Here is a 22810-nt window from a genome sequence, read left to right on the forward strand (position 1 = left end):
CAGTCCCTACAGATATGCACCCCCTTAGAGAGGAGGTAGGACGAACGATCAAAGCACACAAACATTCGAGTGCCAACGAAGTTGGCTTTTTTCTGTTGTCTGGTAGATGTCACGTAGCGCTATTTCCTGCACATGCGCTTGCTCAATATGTGCCGGCTTTAGTCTCTCCAATGCAACGGTGTCATTCTTGCCGTTGACACGCAGGTCAAACGTGTCGCTTCTCTTTTCGATCACTGGAAAAGGTCCGATGTAATGTGGGCGCAATGGCTTCTTTTGCGACTGTCGTACGAAAACATGAGTGGCGTCTTGGAGGTCCTGGGTCACGTAGGGAGACTTTGAAGTTCTTTGCCGTGTAGGCACCGGACGCAAATTGATAAAAATTTGCTTCAGTTTTTCTACATAGTCCAATTGCCTTTGTTGTTGAGGCAGTTCCATTTAAAAAAAATCTGATGGCAAGCAAAGTCCAGTGCCGTACACAAGTTCGGCGGTGGAGCATCCGATGTCCGCCTTCAAGGCTGTCCGGATTCCAAGAAGCGCAAGGGGAAGATGACGAACCCAATCCGAGGGACCACCCTGAGCTGCAAGGGCCGATTTCAAATGTCGATGAAATCGTTCTACCATCCCGTTTGACTGTGGGTGGTAGGCAGTCGTTCTCAAGCGGTTGATTCCGAGCAGTCGAGTGAGCTCGGCAAAGAGTGCCGATTCAAATTGTCGACCCCTGTCGGTGACGATCTCTGAGGGGCAGCCAAACCGGGATGCCCACGTAACGATAAACGCCTCAGCGACGGTGGCGGCGGTGATATCGGGCAGTGGGGTTGCCTCTGGCCATCGTGTGAATCTGTCGACACGCGTTAGGATGTAGCGCTGTCCCTGAGAAATTGGTAGGGGTCCTACCAGGTCCAGATGTATCTTGTTGAAACGACTGTCAGGCTGTAGGAATTGTCGCCTTTGTGGTACCGGATGCCGCTGTACTTTCGCGCACTGGCCTGCGATGCAGGAACGCGCCCATTCACGAACGTCGGATTTTATCCGGGGCCACACGTAGCGGTCGCACAGGAGCTTCTGGGATGCTCGTACATTCGGGTGCGACAAGCTGTGAATCGCTTCGAAAAGCCGTCGTCGCAGTTCACGTGGTACAAAAGGCATCGGCGTTCCCGTTGACAGGTCGCACACCACGGTGGTGCCTTCTGGAAAGCTTACACCCCGCAGTTGCAGTGATGTGGATGAACTGCGCAAGGCACGCAATTCTCCGTCGGTGGTCTGTAGACGGGCCAGCAACTCAAAGTCTACAGCAGAACAGGCTGGGCTGTTCACGGCGTCAATCCGGCTCAGGACATCAGCGGGGAGGTTGTCAACCCCTTTAACGTGCCGAATGTCCGTTGTGAATTCGGCCAAGAAGTCTAGCTGGCGAATCTCACGTGGTGTGTAATGAGACCCGGAATTGCTGATGGCGTAAGTTAGGGGCTTGTGGTCAGTCCATATGGTAAATGGCCGTCCCTCGACGAAATGTCGAAAGTGTCGTGCAGCCAAGTAGGCAGCCAATAGCTCACGTCCGAAAACGCTGTAGCGCGTTTGCGCTGGCTTGAGCTTCTTAGAAAAGAAACCAATCGGCCGCCACTCTCCGTCGACTTTTTGTTGTAGCACCGCTCCTACGGCTGTGGCAGATGCGTCAGTCATCAGCGATGTTGGGGCATCATGCTTAGGATGTACTAGCATTGTTGCTTCTGCAAGTGAGTTCTTTACCTCACCGAAAGCGCGTTCCGCATCTTCGTTCCAAGGAAGGGACGACGTTTTTCGCTCTTGTTTCGTTAGGCTCAAGATGTTCTAGCAGTTTGGCGCAGTTCGGAACGAAACGTCGGTAAAAATTTACAAAACCGAGAAACTGGCGAAGTTTGGTGGTCGAAGTCGGCCTCGGGAAATCTTTGATGGCTTGTGCCTTTGATGGCAATGAACGGATGCCCGAGGTGTGAAGCCGATGACCAAGAAATTCCAATTCCGGAACTCCGAACACACTTTTCGCGGCGTTGATGACAATGCCGTGGCTGCGCAGTCGTTCGAAGAGGAGATCTAAGTGGGTCGTGTGCTCTTCCGGTGACTTGCTGGCTATGAGAAAATCGTCCACGTATGCGAAGACGAAAGGTAACCCTCGTGTGACAGCGTCGATGAACCGTTGGAATGACTGAGCCGCATTTCCGAGGCCAAAGGGCATGCGGAGAAATTCAAAAAGTCCAAACGGTGTCGTGATCGCCGTTTTCGGGATGTCTTCTTCGGCCACGGGAATTTGGTGGTAGGTCCGCCTCAGATCAATCTTCGAGAAGATCTTCGCGCCTTGTAGGTTCACCGTTATATCCTGGATGTTAGGTGGAGGGTACCTGTCCGGTACAGTGTTCTTATTTAGGGCACGATAATCGCCACACGGCCGCCAATCTCCATTTTAGAGCGCAGCTCTTAGGGGGCCGTTTCCGGTTTGAGCGGCGTCGGCGTCGCCGTCGGCGTCGCCGTCGCCGTCGGCGTCGGCGTAACCGCGCGGTGCATCATGGGAAATGTCCTATAATGCACCGCGCGAGCCCCCCATCGGGGTCACGTGACCTCGTGGGGGGGGCACCTGACCCTCCGAGGCCACGTGACCCCGGTGCATCATGGGAAATGTCCCATAATGCACCGCGCGAGCCCCCACCGGGGTCACGTGACCTCGTGGGGGCACGTGTCCCCCCGAGGTCACGTGACCCCCCGAAGTCACGTGACTCCTCTGAGGTCACGTGACCCCCGCCGATGTCGCGTGACCCCCAATGACGTCATCGTCACTGATGACGTCACCGGCATCCACATCATCATCACTGATGACGTCACCGGCATCCACATCGTCATCGTCATCATCACTGATGACGTCACCGGCATCCACATCGTCATCGTCATCATCACTGATGACGTCACCGGCATCCGCATCGTCATCGTCATCATCACTGATGACGTTACCGACATCCGCATCGTCATCGTCATCATCACTGATGACGTCATCAGTGACGTCACTGGTGTCGTCACCGCATCCACATCGTCATCGTCACTGATGACGTCACCGGCATCCGCATCGTCATCGTCATCATCACTGATGACGTCACCGGCATCCGCATCGTCATCGTCATCATCACTGATGACGTTACCGACATCCGCATCGTCATCGTCATCATCACTGATGACGTCATCAGCGACGTCACTGATGACGTCACCGACATTCGCATCGTCATCGTTATCATCACTGGTGAAGTCATCAGTGACGTCACTAATGACGTCATCGGTACCCGCATCGTCATCGTCAATGATGACGTCATCAGTGACCTCAGTGATGACATTGGGGGTCACGTGACCCCCCTGGTTAGTTTAACCCCCCCCAGTACCCTTCCCTCCTCCTCCTCAAGAGCTGCGCTCTAATTCGGCGTTACAGGGAGTTGTAAGCAGCTTTCACTTTTTTTCTTCGACACCATGTGTAATGGAGACGCCCAGCTGCTAGACGAGGGTCGGATGATGCCAAGGTCCAACATGTGTTCAAACTCTTGGCGAGCATCGCGGAGTTTCTCTGGGGCTAGACGGCGGGGACGACAGTAAACAGGTGGTCCTGTCATCACGATCTGGTGTTGTACGTCGTGCGAGACGGGTTTGGTCCAATCAGGTGACTGAGTAAGGCTCGAAAACTTATTCAGCGAAGTCTTGAACGCTTCTTCCGGGATCTTGCAGGCAGAGGCGTAGACTGCATTGCCGTCCGTTGCGATACCATGGATGGAAAGTCGCGTGGTGGAGTCTATCAATCGCCTGCTTCTAACATCCACGAGGAGTTTCTAGTGGTTGAGAAAGTTCGCGCCGAGGATTTCTTGACTGACGTGGGCCACCAGGAAGATCCACCGGAAAACCCGCCGGAGGCCGAGGTTAAGGGTGATCGACCGTTCTCGGTAGACTGGGATGGCGCTGTTGTTCACTGCGCGCAGAAAATAGATCGGTGTCAAGGAACGGTCGGCACGCGTTGCTGGAACTGCGCTGATCTCGGCTCCGGTGTCGACGAGGTACCGGTTCTTGGTGGCTCGGTCACACACGTAGAAAAGGCGACTTTCGTCGAGGCCCTGACCACTCGTCGCCTCTAGAGGTCGGCCGGCCTGTTTCCCTGCCATGAACAGGGGCGGCGGCAATGCTGGGCGTTGGCACCGAAGCGGCGGTGGTAGTAGCAGACCCCGGAAGGGCTCGGTGATCGCGTGTTTTCGCCGCGTGTCTGACGAGACGTCGATTCGCCGCGTGCCCGACGAGACGTGGAACGTCTGCGATGTGACTCACGAGGCTGGGGGGTGCGGCCTTGTGTAGTTGCGACGACGATCTCCTCCAAACGTTGGCAGAGCTGCTCGATGCTGGCGTGGGGAGGCTGGCTGTTGGCGGCCGATCCAGAGTCCGGGCTGTTGGTTGCTGTGGAGCCACGGTAATGGCGCATTCACACTGGAAGCGGATCCGCGTTCACGAAGCGGTCGCGGATGCGGTTCGCGAGCGACCCCGTTCAGACACACCGAAAGGCGGATGGCGGTTTCTCGGCGATCACGCGTGATCTTTTGAGCCTTGCGTTTGGCCACCCTGTTTTACAATCCAAAATCCACTTTAATTCAAGATCCAAAGCCAAAGTCTTGCTATTTTGGCACTCGGAATATTTTCTCCGGGATGTTCGCGCGCATCTCGAGTTCAGGCAGCGAAAAAAGAAGCATGGACCCGCCAAACTCTCCTGTGATTCCCTCGACTTCGTCCACAAGCAAAGCCCAGCTAGGCGCGCCTGGCTGACTCAGAACAGGATGCCCCCTACCTTTTCTTCGAAAGTGGACCTTTCCCGCATGAAAAGCTCACCTTGTTCTCGGGATAGAGGGCCAGTTTTCCCCCTTCGTTTTTCGCTCTTATCATTTTCGAAGTTGTGAGCGGTGGGGTGGACCGTGGTGCGGGGGAATGTGTTCGGTGCTAGCCGGTCGTGGCTTCGTTGGTGGCGGACTCTCCTTTCGTCACTCGCTCGTCGATCGAGTCTACTGTTTGTTTGACATTAAGCTCAAATAAACGCCGTATCGATTACCTCTGCATTGTCTGGTACGTACACTTTAGTCCTTGAGTAGGTTCCCTTTATTTATTTTATTAGTAGATGTTACAGGTCGAGCTAGCGCAGGTACCCCGCCCCTCCGCGGTAGTGCGTTGGCTACGCAATCAAGCTCACGACGTCTCTATCGGCCTTCGTGGTGGTCATGCACGGTGTCGAAAGCTTTCAATAGTTCACGCGACTATCCTAGTGGGTAGAAAAGCTGACATTTCGGTCGATCAGGGGCAAGTTCCGACGTTCTACAGGCAGAGATTAACAAGGCAGCGAGCTTGGGCTGTGGCACCCGGAATAATAAACAAACTCTTACCCGAACCAGATCACCGTTGCGAAGCCCATTAAAATTACGAGTCAATTATTTTCGCGGTGGATTCAAATGACGAACGTGAACATCAAGTTTCTCCGAAGATTTGTCGAAAGCTAAGACTACAGTGCTAGGACTACAGCGCCTTGGACGCCTCACCAGCGACAGGTGCCATCTTGTTTGGAAAGTCACTGACGTCATGTCAGCGTCGCGTTGTGATTGGTTGCCGCTTTGCGGTTCGTGAAAGCGGTTGGGAGAAATCGGTGCCGAAGCGGTTGGCAAAAACGCGCTCCAACCGCTCCATTCTAGCCGCTTTGCGGTTGAGAACGCGCGGATCCGCTTCGCGAACGCGGATCCGCTTCCAGTGTGAACGCGCCATAACACTGGCGACCGATGGAGTGGTCACCTCCATCACGGCGTCGGCCAACGCGGCAAGTCCGGTGAGGTCCAGCGTTGTTGCTTTCGCCAAAACCATCTGAACATTGGAAGGTAGCCTTTGTAAGAACAGCTCGCGGAGGAATACGTTGTCCAGATTGTTAGCGCGCCCTCCAAGAAGCTGGGTTATGCGTCGCAGCAACTGGCTTGGCCGCCAGTCACCGAGCTCTTCCGCCGAGAGAAGGTGCTGCACGCGGGAGCGTTCCGAGACCTCGGTGCGCTGGAGCAGATCATTCTTCAGTTGGTCATACGGTGTTGCTGGAGAGGGATTTGCCAGAACGCCGTAGACTTCGTCGGCGGCAGCTGGTGAAAGAGCCGAGACGACGTGGTGGTACTTCCGACCTTGTGTGGTTACCCCAGCGAGGTGGAATTGTGATTCCGCTTGCAGGAACCAAACTCGCGGATTGCGGTCCCAATATGGTGGAAGGCGGACTGCGGCTGCTGCAACAGTGGCTGGTGGCGGGTCCGAAGGCTCTCCTTGCTGCATTTCACCCGTTCTAGTTGGCGATCACGTCCGGGTCACCAAATGTGGTGAAAGAAACAGGCAGGAGACGGACGTTCCAAAACAATGTTCTATTTCAGTGGTGTCTCGTCAGGAACTGCACTGTTAGCAAAAATAACACGCCCAGACGTGTAAACCGTTGTCCCATAGCGGACACGTCGAAACGTGTTCGTTTTACACGAGGCCATCTGTGTTTTTGGTCTACACATGAGGTGCTGTGTAAACTTAACACGCTACACCGTGTCTGCCTTCCGCAAAACCGTTTCGAGCGTGTTCCTTATGAAACATGGCGGCCAGCGGCCGAGAACAGGCGAGAGACGAGCCCAGCGAGCCGCGCGCCTTTCAGCCGAATTGAAAGCACAGAGGGCGCGTTAGTTCTCGTTCGATGTCTTTTATACACAGTAAAGTCTCCAAGCGGCGGACGTAGCTACTTGCAAAGGTACGTACGTGCGTTGTCGGCGGTCGGCCGGGTCGGCGGCGTCGGTAGCTTCAACAAACCGCTAGACAAAAAAAAAAAAAAAAAAAGAAACGAATGCCGAATAGACCGATCTCACGAGGAGTTGCGCGACGCCACCGCTGCCGCGGTGCATTCTGGTACCTGTAGTTCTCCCCAGTTTTCCGGCCGCGTCGGTGCGCATTGTACGCCGGGCGTTTGGAAATTTTCGGGTTAGCACGAGACTTTTAGCCAGGTGTTGAGTCATGGTTTTCAATCGGTGGCTTCACATGGTGTATGCCACGGAGCTATAATAACAGCACCAGGCAAAAAGGCCTCGGATATTATGTCTTCCCGGACAAAGCGGAAGAGCCGCACAGAGCGGCAGGAAAAATAGCGTTTTACGATTTCTTTCGCGATTTGCTTCATAATTTATATCCAATTATTGCTCGTCAGCTAAAATATGTAAGATTACAGGGCACGAGACATAGACCGTGCCGAAGTGTTCCGTAAGCTGGAATCTCTCTGAACCTTTGCTCCGTAGCGGCCTATTCGTTGGTCTACCTCGAATAGGACCTCCGCACTGATTTGCGGAGGCCGTTTTTAATACACTTCTTACTCGGTGTATTTTGGTGTTTATAACTGTTATTGCGACTACATATTTCAAGCACAACTGTTCTTCAAAAGATCAGGACAATCACTAAAAAAGAGCAGCGATTCCCAATATGCACCATTTGATATAAAACAACTTCTTTTCGGAAGCAGCCTTCATTTTTTTTCCATACCAACGCGAAAAGATTACATCATGCAATTTAGAAGTGCAACACGTACTTACCACCAAAAATATAACAAACGAACCTCATCCATTTTGTGGTGGTCTATTAGGCTGGTGTTACTGGTTTATTCTGCACTAGCACCAGTCGAGACCGCAGAAAAAAGCTTCCCCCGTCGGGCAATTGTTAGCGTTCGCATCTTGCGCAAACAAAATTAAACTGAATAGAAACTGTGCACGAAAAATCATCTCCACCCCAAGCTTTCAGGTATCTGGCACGGTTGCTTTTTTTTTTTTGATAGATGCCAATACGGCCCGTCAGGCATGGCCTTTCTGTAGATCAGTTCTTTGTGTGCAGGCTTCTCCCGCTGTTCATCTGTACTCTGTCGCACAGGCTGTCAACCAGAATGAAACAACTTTTAGAAAACTCCCCCTGACCGAGAAAGTCTATTTAGCTCCTCTTACTTGATGACTGATTAAACGTTATGCACAACACTGAGCACCACCAAGCTCTGTTTTTCATCACATTTGATGCTGTTCCGTGGTGCTTCACCTAGCCGATGGTCCCTTGAATTTTCTTGTTCTTTGCTATTGCACTAGATGTTCACTTGTTTACAAGGTAATTGAGACGTCCGAGGACTCGGAATGCTCGAGTAGTTTTTTTGTTTTGTTTTGTTTTTTTCCGCGGTCGCAGTGGGATTACCCCGTGAACGGCAGTGAGTTCACGCGTTCACGAAGACGACGACGAAGCAGACAACAAAGCGATTCGAAAGCGATAAGACGACCGAAACTGCTTTTCTGCACTTAGTGAGGAAAGTAAGGCATCACAAACAACACAATCTTATGAAGTAAAAACATGCAAGAGAATCAAGGTGATACCGGGGCGTGCCAAATGATAATCTATGATGATGTACGTACGCGCAGCCGTATGTAGCCGGGAAGCCAGGAAGGGATGACTACAAGTAGCATGGCGGCGGCACCACTTCCGGAATGCGCGCGCCTGCGCAGTTCGCTTGGTGACATCGGTCTATTCGCATGGATAAGTAACTTGAGCAAACTATTTAGAATCGGGCGGTAACTTGCGCCATCTATCGAGATTTCTAGCAGCCTGTTTTAAAAAAAAGACGAGTCCGTTAACACTGCGAACGACCACGACTACACAGCAACCCTACATACAACGGAGGCAACACAGCACACAGCTACACAGCACCGACATTTACACAAACACAACAACCGACACTACGCCCGACACTTCCTACTCGATATCCATTTCTCCAAAATGGTGGATACTTGGGCTAGTTTCTCCCCGCGGCGCATATAAGCTTGACATGTGCGGGTGAGCTCTTTGGTCGCTGACCATTACAGATTTATAGAAGAATACACAAAACACGGCACAATGGACAGCCGTGTGTTAGAACGTTTGCATTTAAAAAAGTATGGAGGCAAAATCTATAATGTTAGTCTGTTGCAATAAATAACTATATGTTAACAATAAATCTTAAACCGGTCATGAAAAAGTTCAAATTTTTGTTATTTTCTTGCTTGACCAGTGTTATGAGCAGTCCGACTAGCTTGAATCACATAGGAAAACAAATTATTGGGATTTTGTCATTACGTATACACTAATAAATGAAAATGATCCTTGCGCAAAGCATTTTTTATATATTGTTGTGAAGGACATCCGGACATCCGCCCAACACTTCACTTCCGCTAGTTGCAGCAGTTGCAGTACGGGAGCAGACGCCTTCACTTTTGGGGCGTTTTGATGCAGTTTGTTGTCGTATGTCGTGTCGGTGTCGAGAAGAGCGGTAAGGCTTGGGAGTTTGTGACCGGTGTTATTCGTGAACACTGATGTGGGGCGCTGATGCGTCTTTTTTTTATACTGTCACCACCCCGAACTTTGAAGATACACGGGCCCGTAGCAGTGCATTATGCTGAATCGCGAGCTCCTTCTCTGTTGACGTCGCTTTCCTGGTACCACTCGTGGATACTGCAAGCGTTTAAACAGTGTGCACCGTCTCGCCTACATCCCCGGTGACGTACTCGACCTGTTGAAACTTATTGCTTCCGTCATTTTAGAGTACGCAAGGCAGTTATCTCGTTGGTCTGGTTTCGTTTATAAAAGCAAGGCAAAACGCTCGTAGTTCCCGCCCTCAGTACACGTTGAACATCTTCCACACTTTGACACCGGATAACTGAATGAACGAGGATTTTCATTCACTTCCGAGGGTACTCTCGTTGCTTCCTCACCGTTGAGCAGCAGGATGAGCTGGCGACAAGCCGCGGATGAAAGGCTTGAGCATCAACAGCCCAAGCGCACTCGGTGCCGATGCGGGCGACGCGGGTTTCTGTCAACCGGGAGGCCAGCACAAACCGTGACTGTTCCAGCTCTTCGTCATGACACGGTGTTGCAGAGAGCAGGGTAAAATACAGCTACACGGATCGCCGAAGCAAACGACTGCTATCTTAAATCTTGGCTTGTGATTGCGCCTTTGTAGTAGATCATCGTATTCGTTTTGCTGGAGAGACGCAAAAGACGGGCATAACAAAATCGCTTGCATATTCCGCATATCTCACAAAAGTATTTACCCTGTCACCTTGCGAAAAGCGCGAAACACGGAGTCCGCACCGTCCTAAGCTTCCAGTTTTTTACCTGCTTTAGAGCAGTTTGTACCTGCTAGTAGATATGCCTACTGAAACTGAAACAGGGCAGTGCCAGAGAGAAGGAGACAAAGTTGAGAAAGCTGGCTCGCTCTCCAATTTCTCAACTCTCAAGTGATTGTACCATAATAAATGCACCAACGCGTCTTCCAAAATAAAGAAAGAGCACTATGTTCACAACATAAAAAATGGTCTCAGTACATGCATCTGTGGGCAGGTGGGAAACCTTGCCCTAATTTATTCACGCCGCATGATTGGCGCATCAAACTCGTTGCAGGACAGAATCATCTACTCGAGCGGTGTGCGTCGCCATGCAAACGCAGTCCAACACGAAACATAAAAAACGGCAGATTTAAGACAACAATCCGGAGTACATTATTCAATTAAAACAACGTAATTTTGTTGAAAACGCCCGCTGCTTCTTACTCACGGTATGTGTCGGGATACTTCCACAGTTTGAAACGGAACGAAGGAAGATTTACTTTTAAAAACGCTCGCTGCGTCCTCCCGGACTAGCTGGACCGGATCAGCTGACGACAACGGGACTGTACCCGTTGAACCTCCACCACGCAACAAACAATTTGCGCTCCGTGTTAAAATCGTGGTTCAAACAGACCCGGAATACAAAGCACCGCACCACACACGACGAATGTTTCAGCTCTTTTTCGCATCGCCGGGTTGCACCAAACAGAACGAGATCGCCGAAGTCAACGCCGCGCTGTCGTGAACCTTGGCTTGTGGTTGCGAACTCGTGGACCCTGTGACTCCCTTCGCTTTCAAAGCACACACGACGATTACGAATGCTACTTTCCGTCTTCCAGGAACACCACAGGGGCACTTCTCCGGTCACGTCTTCACATGTGCTCGCAAACTCCGAAGCTCTATGCGAAGCTTCTCGCGTCCTGTCAAGCCAAAACAGTAGCGGCGCCATGCGTACTTGCCAGATTTTCTCCGGCAAAACAAAAACAACGAAAGCCAACTGGCGCTTGCTTCCAGCGTACATCGGCGTTGCGCTTGCGCCGTGGCCAAATCGCTTGCAGTTGAAGGTTGAAGCAAAAACGAAACCAACTGCAATGTCACGTGTTCACATCGAGGACACGCTTTTTATATCCATTTTAACTGTTTGGAACGAATAATTACTCATGACTTTATTTGTGGTGTCTAACCGCCGAATTCAGAAACCTCACTCAAACTACACTCAAACTGAAGGGCCCCTTCACTTCCTCGAGGAAGGTGCGAGGGCCGGCGCTGGCCAATCGCGACGGCGGATCCGTCCTCGCGATTGGCCAGCGCCGGCCCTCGCGCCTTCCTCGAAGAAGTGGAGGGGCCCTTCAGTTTGAGTGTAGTTTGAGTGAGGTTTCTGAATTCGGCGGTGAGAAACTGTTATCAGAACCCCTAAACTAAATTCAAACATGGGCGACACGAGGGAAGCCGCATTGCCATCGACCAGAAGATGGCGGCGAGCTCGGTAAGCGCGGGTTTCGCCAACGTCCTGCGACATGGCGCAATTGCTTTTGATGCATATCTGTCTCCAAGACATGTTTCTTTCCGCGGCATTTGTCTCGACGGTCCTTTCTAAGTGTGTCCCCAAGCATTCCGGGGCTTCGATAGCCGGCAATGCCGCGGTCGTCGCCGGGGGCGATGCGTGTTATCGAGGTCGGCTACACGGTTATGCGTGTATGACCAAACCAAAACACGTTTTTTACAACCTCGCATGATTTGTGAACGAATTATCCGTTACTCATCGTGTAACTTTATGGTAATTTGTGTAAATTGCGTGTTTTTCACCCCAAATATTCGCCAAATACACGGGACCTGCTAACAGTGTGCTCTTCGTGAGCGCGTGAGCGTATAGCTTGCGCGCGCGTCTTTTTCTCTTTTTTCCTGTGCCGAGACTGGACTCGCTTGTTGGTCCGTCCAGTCCCTACAATATTTATCCGAAAGCAGAGAACCATACCTGTAACATGGGGAATAGTTAATTTGTGTTGGTGCGGTTCTATCCCGGTCGCTGGAGTTCTCGATTGAGTGCCAGGCGACCTTAGGACGCTCTTCTGGTTGGATGGATGCTGCTTCTCAGAAATCGGAAAGTCGTCAAGGATGACGCTCAAAATCGAACCGAACGGTTAAACAATAAGATATTTACAAGAAAAAAAAATATCTAAGAGGAAATGCTCTTCTACCCTCTAAGAAAAAATGGAGAAAAAAAGTAGCAACGGCGCGTCTTCCTCTCTTCTACTGACGCGCCCCCAAGGGGACACGAGAAAAGGGGAGGAACGAAATGTTTTTCTCCTTCTCCAGGCAGACGGGAGAAAACATTTCGGTTGCAATGACGTTTTTATCACTAATTTTATCAAACGAGCAAACGAAGCCGCTAGAAACAGCGAAGTTCCGGAGCAGCGCCAGCAGCGCCAAGTACACTAGGTAAGGTGGCCGTCTCCGGATTGAGGGACTCACGCGCTCACGCGGCACGGAACTACAGTAGCGAAACCACGCGGAACAGTGTCGACGTTTTCGACGTTATGGGAATCGCAGGAACTGCGTCCAAGACAGGCAAATTTTGCTGCCGGCTGCCTGGGTGCCTTCCGTGCTGAGTTCGGTTCTGTTTTCCGATGCCGTGTGCAACCGGCGTTCAACGTGGTTCTGTATTTGTGCGTGTCAGCAACATAGCAGCAACATCGTGATGGCAGTGTTGTGGGTTGTGAATAGAAGACTGGAATTATCGCCGATGTGACCGTCTGTTCGCGTATCAGTGGTGTAACAACAAGATGAGACCGTAAACTGTCGGGCATTGATGCCGCTGGTCGGGCCTTGATCGGAGGGGGCGGGGTGTCGCAGGTTGACATTCCGCTTTACATTAAAAAAGTTTAATACCACTTGAGGGATTAGGTGCAACCGATCGACATGCGGATAGTCAAGCTGGAACGCTGGTCTGAACAGTAAGCTCCTCTCGTACCAACGTGACTGACGGTTGTCTCGTCCCCTAGAGCGATAGCGCTCTGGGGCAAGGACAACAGTACGAAGTCGTGACGGAAAGCACGCATATCTACAGTGTGGAATTTTAGCATTAAAAAAACAATAGTAGGTAAAATTTTGCTGTTTAAATATACTACGGTTCCTGGAGAAACTGCCCCCCAAGTGGCGCGCTGGGATGAGCACTAGAAGTTTTCGAGCTCGCCACGGCGTAGCTCCGTACACTTAGCACCTGCCGCAAGTCGCGGCTTTGACTGCATTCAAGTTGATCGAAAAGCGATTTCTCAGCCCGTGAAGCATCACTCCCAGCTGAGTGAATATCCGCTCTACAGAGATTAATTCAAGACGGCAATTGCAGCTTTGCGCGAACAGCACAAATAAAAAAACAAACACTACAATAGAAATTGTGGTTCTCCTTAGGGCCACTGCCTTTGGGAGTTCCACGTTCGCGGCGGGACGCTCTACCGCGAAGCGGGTTCGTACTCGCGTGGCATGCTGCTCGTTGAGCGCAAACAGACACCAGTCACGTTGGTAACGGTGATAAACTGTTTATTTACAATGAAACAAATAACAACAACACAGCGGCTATAAGCTGGTGAACGCCGTCGGTGTGGAGATCGCCCACGGCCGAACGGTCGTTCACAAAGGTATAAAGTACGGGGTAAACGCTCACCGGTGCGCCGGAAGGGTCCCCGTTGTCGCCGCCGCCGAATCCCAGGAAGAAGAGACCAGCGAGACTGCTGTCAGCTGGTTTTAAGATAACGGCGGGGGCGAAGTGGCCAATCAAGGAGCGACACGTCGATCTCCTTTGTGCAGGGGTTCGTCACGGAAATCGCCCCAAGGGGGAGAGGAGGAAGCCACTCACAGTGGTAAGCAGCGCCACCTCTCGCTACGTCGGCGCGGCCGCCACGGCGTGCCAAAACGCTGACGCGACAGAATGTTGAGGGATCACAATCCCCACACTCCCCCCTCCTTAGCCAATAGTCACCCGCAAACGGGTGGACCAACACAAACACACAAGACTAAAATAATAAAAAAAAGAAAAAAGGCCGCCAGCTGCTGCAACTACACGGGAAACAGCCCGGCTATACGTTCATGGTCCAAAACTTCGTCCAGCGGTAGCTCCCCAGCGGCAGTCGGTCGGCTGCGTCATCCCGTGACGGTCGCGCACGTAGCAAGTCACCTCCTGAGCGCCCAGGCCGGGGTAGGGCGTCGAGCCCAAAGTGACGATTGTCCCACAGCAGCATTCCGAACGCCCAGGCACAGCCTCAACTTGAAGGGGAATACCTGGAGTTGCACGCACTCCGGAGCCATCCACCGCACTGGGAGGGCGCCCTTGGGCTTCTGGTGGTACGCGTCCGTCTCGGGGTTCCAGTGCTCCTGGAGAGTGCGAAGTCGGCGACCTTGTAGCAGCCGTGTTCGTCGACGAGCACGTTCCGGGCGGCCAGGTCCCGGTGGATTATCCCTCGGCTGCCGATGTAGTGCGTGCCCTACGAGCTCTGCTGGGCGAACTGCGCCAGGTCCCGGGGCCCTTGGGACTTGTTACGGGACGAACGGGAACAGCTGGTTCCTGGTCGGCGAGCTTTCCGACCGCACCGGCGGTCCCGAAGATGATGAGCGGGCAGTCCCTGGCCGGATGTCGATCCCGACGGCCCACGAAAACGACGGGTTGCTGGTTTGGCCCGCGGCCGGCTGGGGTAGCGGGACAGCCTGACGAATCACGCGCAGCTCTGGACCCTGGACACCGCGGAACTGCCGTAGCCAGGAGACAGCAGCTCCCGAACGACGCGAAGCAAAGACTGGAGGTCCTCTTCGTAGGTGCGGAACGTACTGCGGTAGAATGACCACTTGGTCTCCGACCGCTTGTGACGACGCTCGCACCGCGCTCTCGCGTTGACATGTGGCACACGTGAGCGTAGGTGGCAATAACTGACCAATGGCAGTTACGCGTACCCTTTCCCTCGGAAGCCGTGTTTGGGGGATTCCCCTACGGGTTCATTCGGGAGCGAACGTTGAGGTGACGTATCTAGGTCACTGCAATTGCCAGTAAACAATGGTGTCTGGCAAGTTCGCGAAGGCAGCAGGTGTTTTGTGCTTTGCACTTCCCTTAATGTGACATTTCGCCACTTAATGGGGCTGCCTCTACGAAAACTTCGGATAACAGTTCCTCCGTCTACGCAGATTGTAGCGAGACGCCCGTTGTTCATCGTCGGCGTTATCTCGCGCTGCGCGTGCATGTTTCTGCGGGGGCTGAGTTTGCTCGTTGGCCCCGTTTTCTTTCTCATGGTAGGGTTTCAGATCGCACACATGTACCGGCCCACCGACTTTTCTTGATTGCAAGTTTGTCAGCTTGTACACGAGTGGGGAGAGAAGTTCCTGCACTCGGTACGGGCCACACCACTTCGGAGCCAAAGCAGCCGAGAAGCCTTTGCTGGCATCACTCAGAACATGGTTGCGTCTGAGGACGAGATCGCCCACTTTGTAGCGGAGATCTCGATGCGAGCGGTCGTACTGAGCTTTCTGTTTCGCTCGCGCTACCCCGAGATTGCGACGCGCCTCCGAGAAGGCTTCCGTCATCCGAGTTTGTAGCTGCCGCGCGTGGTCCGTTTGCGTCGGCTGCGCGTTGTCCACCCCGGCGCTCGCCCCTAGGACACGGTCCATGGGGTTCGGAAGCTCTCTCCCGAATGTGAGGAAAGCGGGGGTGAAGCCCGTCGAACGGTTGAGAGTGGTCCGAAGTGCGAACCCGATCTCGGGGATATATGCGTCCCAGTCACGGTGCCTTTCCGTGAAGGCGGCCAGCATTGGTTTGATGTTTCTGTTACATCGCTCCGTGATGTTCGACTGCGGGTGGTAGGGCGTGGTTGTTCTGTGCTTCATGCCAAGGGCCTTGCACGCGTCCACGAATACCTTCCCGACGAAGTAGCTCGCTCGATCAGTCAAAAGAGCTTCGGGGAACCCAAAACGGGTGAAAACCTCCATGAGCTTCTCCGTGATCGCTCGGGCTGTCAGCTTACGGAGTGGAAAAAGTTCCGTCCATTTGCTGAAGTGGTCAGTTACAACCAGCAAATACTGGTGTCCTTTAGGGCTCCTCGGTAGGGGGCCGACCACGTCGCAGGCTGCCAGAGACCATGATTGCTGGCTCGGAATCGGTTGCATTAGGCCCGGCGGTTTGCCGCCTCTTGGTTTGAAGCTTTGGCACGAGTGGCAGGTGCGGGCATAACGGAAAACGTCCCGTTTCATGCCCGGCCAGGTGGCGATGCGACATAACTTTGTGTAAGTCTTGGAGCCGCTCGCGTGTCCGGCCAAGTGCGAGTCGTGATAGTAGCGCAAAACTGCGTTTCTCAGACTGCGGGGTACCACTACCTTGAACGCCTCGTCGGAGTCGTTCTCGGAGGGTATGTACCTCAGCAAGAGCCCGTCATTGCTCAGCAGATATGAATCCTCCGTGCCCGCACCAATACCAGATACGTCCCGGCACTCGGCGCCTACTACAATACCAGTAGTGTTGCGCCCGGCGGTCGCACCGCCCGCCTCCACGGCGTCCGACTCTTCTGCGAGTCCGTCGATCATCTTTCGACAAAACGGTTCATTCTGCTGGGCTTTCAGAAGCTCTTCTTTGCTGAACACGATTCCCACTGCGCTCACTGCGTCTAGGTGGTTGATCGTCTCGTCCGGGGTGGTCAGATCTGCTGCCTCCCTTTGGGACTGAGTCGCGGATTCGCCTGGCACTGTGAGTGTCGTTGGCTCGGCCTGGGTCTTTGCGGAAATCTGTGTGCAGTCTACGGGGGCTCGTGACAATGCGTCCGCCACCACGTTTGTGCTGCCTTTCCGGTACCGCACGACGTAGTCGTATTTTTGCAGCATCAAAGCCCATCTTGCCAAGCGACCAGCGGGTTCGCGAAGTCGGGAGAGCCATATTAGGCTTTGGTGATCTGTTTCGATCACGAAAGTGGTCCCGTCGACATAAATGTCGAAACGCCGGAGTGCAAAGACGATGGCCAAGCACTCTTGTTCGCATGTGCTGTAGTTCCTTTCAGCTGGCGTCAACGAGCGGCTGGCGAAGGCCACCGGTCGGAGTACACCTTCGTGCTGTTGGAGCAGGACCGCGCCCAAGCCAAGATTGCTGGCATCTGTTTGGATCAGAAAGGGCTTGTTCAAGTCGGGTAGCTTGAGTTCAGCTGTGTCCGCGAGCGCTCGGGAGGTGCGGCGAAAGGCCGCTTCCTGCTCGGGACCCCAGGTCCAACTCACGGACTTTCGCAATAGGCGTGTCAGTGGTTCTTGAAGCGTCGCGCAGTTTGGGATGAATTGGCGATAGAAGTTCACCATTCCCAGGTAGCGACGGAGGGAGCTCACGTCGGTTGGCGCAGGAAACTCCAGGATTGCCTATAGTTTGTCGGGATGTGGCGCAAGGCGCCCGCGATCAAGCTCGAACCCGAGCAAGGCGATGCGGGTTTCGGCTATTTGAGCCTTTTCGGGGTTCAGGGTCATTCCCGCGGCTTTTAGCCGGTCGAGTACGTCCTCGAGATGACGTAGGTGATCTTCGAAGGTGTTGGAGTAGACGACAATGTCGTCGAGATAGGCCATTGCGTGTTTCCATTTGGCTTCTCCCAGTACTCGGTCGATCAATCGCTGGAACGTCATAGGTGCTCCGCACAGACCGAAGGGCATTCGCGTGAATTCGGAAAGCCCGCGGTGACAACAGAAGGCTGTTTTTGCCTCGTCACCTGGCTCCATCCGAACCTGGAGGTAGCCTCGGCTAGCGTCCAGGGTGGTGAAGTACCGCGCGCTGCCCAAGTTGGACAGAATCGAGTCGATGCTCGGTAGCGGGTAGGCGTCCTTTCGTGTGACGTCGTTCAGACGGCGGTAGTCCACGCAAAGACGTGAGCTGCCGTCTTTCTTCGGGGCCAATGCCCAGGGGCTGTTAGATCGCCGGACGACTCCGGTGTCGATCATTTCGTCCAGGGCACGGTCGATGGCTTTTCGTTTAGCCAAGCTTACGGGTCGCGCGTTCTGCCTTCTTGGCAGTTCGTCGCCCGTGTCAATGCGATGTCGCACTTCGTTTGTGCAGCCCGGTCGGTCCGTGAACATTGCGTCATAGCGGCGCAACAACGACGACAGTCGGGCTTTTTCTCGCCCTGACACGCTGCATGATTGCGTGAGCAGTGGGTGCGTCATTTCCCCGATGGGGGCGGCGCTTGATGCCATCGGCGCTGGACTCGGTGTCTTGGGGTCAATGACCCGGTTTAGGGAGTCCCTCGCTTCCTCTCGACGGCTCGTTGCGTGCGCTAATGGTGGCGTTGGCGGTACGGCCGGGGGTTCGCAGAAGGGTTTCAGGGGTGCAAACGTGCCCTCCCGATAGCCTGCGCTGCTGACGTCGATTACGATGCCTGTTTCGGCAAGGAAGTCTCTGCCCAAAATAATGGGCACCGATAGGCCAGGGAGATGAACGAAGCGTTGTCGTCTTACTCGATTCTCCCATCTCGCGACCAGCCGCGCGGTACCAGCCGAAACGGCGGTTCCGCAGGCTAGGCGAAAGACAGTGTTGCATTCTCGGAGTCGGACAGAATTCTGTCGGAGGTGAGTCAACACTTCGTCGCCGAACATCGAAGCGCTTGCTCCGGTGTCGAGGAGTGCCTTGAATGGCTTGCCGGCGATCGTTACAGAAATGAACGGGGCCGGCGTGCCGGTCGGGAAGCCTATTCTGTAGGCGGTCGGCAAAAGAGTGGCCATGGGACCCTCTGATTCTTTGTTAGCCACCGGTCCGTCCGTCCAAGGGCCGTTTACCGGTGGCTTTGCTCGTTTCCCGCACGGTGCGATTCCGTGTTCGGCCGCTCCGGGCACTGGCGAGCGAGATGACCGGGGCGATTGCACCGAAAACATCTTCTGTCGTCGCCTCGCTGGGGGTTCCGCCGTGCGTTTTGGTTTTCGCCGGCTCTGTCGTAGCGTGCATCGGCTCGCTGAGATTGAGGGATCCTCGTTTCCTCCTGCCTCGCTGCCTCGTTGGGGCGCGAGTCGGTGGTTCTGAACTGCGGCGTCGGCCGGCTTGTTCGTCTACCGTAGGAGTACGGGTCGAGCGCACGATCTGAGATTGCGTACGTGTCTCGGCCCCGATCTTCCGCATAGTTTGCGGAATCGTAGCGCCTTGGTGCTCGGGATGGCGTGTCCCCGCTCCACGCGCAGCGCGGTTCGAGGGCCGCTGACGCTGGAGGCGGAGGCCGGTACGCACGGGCAGCGAGAATGTCACCCTGAAGGCGCCGGGCCTCGGAGGCGAGCTCGTTCAGGTCGCGGAAACGGCTGCCTCGAAGATACGCAGCGAAAGTCGGGTGGCTTTGGCGTATTACGCGTTCCACTCGCTCTGCATGGGGAGCTGAGGGTTCCGCGAGCTCGAAGAGCTCTTGCATGGCTCGTACAAACTCCAGCAGGGACTCGTCCGGATGCTGGGTTCGCTGTTCGAGCTCCCGCCGCATCCTTCTCTCGTAGTCGGCGGGAAGGAATTCGCGGCGGAACGCCTCTCGGAACTGATCGAGCGTTCCGGGTTGGTCACCGACAAGTCGGAACCAGCGGGCGGCTTCGTCGACGAGAGCGATTGGCAGAATGCGCTCAAGTATTTCACGATCGGACATTCCCATCGCGCGTTGGTACTTCCGTAAATCGTCAAGGAAGTCCGTAGCGCTCGCTTTGTCTGCGTAAGCCCGATAAGTCGGGACGGGAATTTGGACCGGAGGTCGTTGGGTCTGTGGTGCGAGTGTTGTCGTTCGCAACGCACCTGTCAGACTCTCAATCACACGTGCCGCGTTTTCGAGCAAGGTGTGATGATGCGCCGCAGCGGTTTCTCCGTGGGGAGACCGATAGGCTTCGCTTTGTGCCGGCGGCGGAGCACGCGTGTTCAGGGAAGATCCGGGAGCGATGGCGCCCGTTCGCAATGGCGTCAGAACCACGCTCGGCTCCAGGGGTGCGCCGTAGGGCGCTTCTCGTTGGAGGGTTGGCATTTCGGCTTCCCGTTGAAGTGGGGACCAAGCGAATGCATCGGCCGCGGTCGCCAGCGTGAGCAAATCCGAGAAGTCGGTCTGCATTGTCACGGTAAGCGCTGGTTGCGCGAGGACTCGTCACTCGGCAGCAGTCGCCACAGAGACGTACCTGGGTTCTGGTCGTCAGCCCCACGTTGGGCGCCAAATTGTGGTTCTCCTTAGGGCCACTGCCTTTGGGAGTTCCACGTTCGCGGCGAGACGCTCTACCGCGAAGCGGGTTCGTACTCGCGTGGCATGCTGCTCGTTGAGCGCAAACAGACACCAGTCACGTTGGTAACGGTGATAAACTGTTTATTTACAATGAAACAAATAACAACAACACAGCGGCTATAAGCTGGTGAACGCCGTCGGTGTGGAGATCGCCCACGGCCGAACGGTCGTTCACAAAGGTACAAAGTACGGGGTAAACGCTCACCGGTGCGCCGGAAGGGTCCCCGTTGTCGCCGCCGCCGAATCCCAGGAAGAAGAGACCAGCGAGACTGCTGTCCGCTGGTTTTAAGATAACGGCGGGGGCGAAGTGGCCAATCAAAGAGCGACACGTCGATCTCCTTTGTGCAGGGGTTCGTCACGGAAATCGCCCAAGGGGGAGAGGAGGAAGCCACTCACAGTGGTAAGCAGCGCCACCTCTCGCTACGTCGGCGCGGCCGCCACGGCGTGCCAAAACGCTGACGCGACAGAATGTTGAGGGATCACAATCCCCACAAAATACAGGCAAGGACGTGCCTTGCGGGGAAACAAACTCATGGCTTCGAACCGCATTGGAGCGGCTTAATTTAATGGCTTTCAAATAATTACGGAATGACCGAGCGTTTGCTTTTTAATAAGAGATTCATCCCCTGAGCCATTCAAAATACTCTCAGAGGTATGACACTGCCGGAAAAAAAAAATCAACATGCTGGGAACATTTTTTATTGCTTATTCAGTCACCGAGAAATTCCGTCTGTTCGAAACGACCAGTATAAAAGACGGAAACGCAGAGCACTGGTGTAGCACTGGTGTTCGGGTCAGTGCGGTGTACCGTTGTATTGATATTTGTGTGCGCCGTGTATGTGCTCAATGTATGTTCACCTGATGCTTGTACTATGCTTAATGTGTGTATAGTAGAGGATCCCCAAGCGCCATGGTAGCCTCAGAAAATCAAATTATTTTTCGTAGAACATGTATCTGGGTATCGGTTGTCTCCGTTTAACATCGCAGTGCTGTCGACGAGAAGACTGAGTTACTGCTTTTGAAACGCAAGTTTCTGTACCTGTGAGGGGAATCTGGCTTCGGAAATAAACACAGTTCGCGGAAAGCTCGTGTTACGCTTTTATTTGCTGCTCGTCACGTCCCGTACAAGAGACCTAGCGTCCTCGTCAAGCCTTATTGGGCTTGATTTGCTTGATTCGGGGCCGCCATACTGAGATGCAAGCGACGGAGGAACTTTACTCCCCTGCTTCAGGGACGAACGTTTCTCCCTTTCTAAAGGAACATAGGCTACAAGACCGTTCCTCCCCTAAGGGAGGACTATCCATACTCTTTTTTCCAAGAGTGTACTGTCTTCAAAGTAACCGAACGGCTGCAAGTGTGCCTTGGCGCTTCGGCCCCAAAAGTGCTCCACCGCAAGCGGTGAGGGCTTACTCTGTCTTTTGCCGAACACGGGGCTGCGTACTCGCAAAAAAAAAAAGAACAACAAACAAATCGGAAATTAAGTAAATGGGCAAATTTTGGGCACTGTAACTTGCGCGTTTTCATGGACGTCAAATTGTCTGCTTTCCGGGGAAAGAGAAAGAGGGGGCTGCGGTTTAGGTAAACACGCATTAATGATTCCCTCACTAGCCGTCAATCTCCTCCTAGACTTGCTTACGCCTATTGCGTAATCAAATCTGGTAGCTGTCTAAAGGCTAACGAGTAAATCACACCACCAGCTCGTCCCACCGCGCGAGACGTACGTACTGCTCCGGGTATGGGCGATTTCAGACTTATCGCCTCCCGGCTACGTATCCGAGGGTAAGCGGACCCGGTCTACCCAACTTCGGTGGCGGTGGAGGCAAAGCGTCCGTCGGGGTATGCCGCGGCCGATGTGCACTCCCTCTGTGCAAAACAAATCCGGGCATTTCATGCGTTAGATTTTGTCTCAAAGTAACCGTTTTTTTTTTTTTTAAATCTTGTGTCGATTGGCGCGTTTAATCTTCATCACGGTCTCATCAACAAGATGACGAAGATTTTGTTCAGCCACCTGGGTTGCGCATTGATTACGCGAAAATGAACACCACAAGGAAAGTGAGTGATCTCTCTTCACATGCAAAAACATTCTTTAATTACTCGTGACAACAAAATCAAAGACCCACAAACTCAAGGATAGAGAAAAAAAAAAAAAGACAAAAATGCATGAAAATACGCGAAATAATAAGAGTTCACTTTCGACTGCAGTCGTATGGTCAGAGGCATTCCTTCCGGAAGTCTATCTATTTACAATGAAGGCGACCGATTTTATCTGGTTGTATGCACACAGTGTTAACGCTGTATAGAGGCTAAAGAGCAACTGAGACGAAATGCGGCATCGTTGGTTTCTCGATATCTTGCCGGATTCGGTGACGTATAAAATACATATTTCGA

Source organism: Ixodes scapularis, unplaced genomic scaffold, assembly GCF_016920785.2.
Source record: "Ixodes scapularis isolate PalLabHiFi unplaced genomic scaffold, ASM1692078v2 PGA_scaffold0__279_contigs__length_252992795, whole genome shotgun sequence".
Classification (NCBI taxonomy): Eukaryota; Metazoa; Arthropoda; class Arachnida; order Ixodida; family Ixodidae; genus Ixodes; species Ixodes scapularis.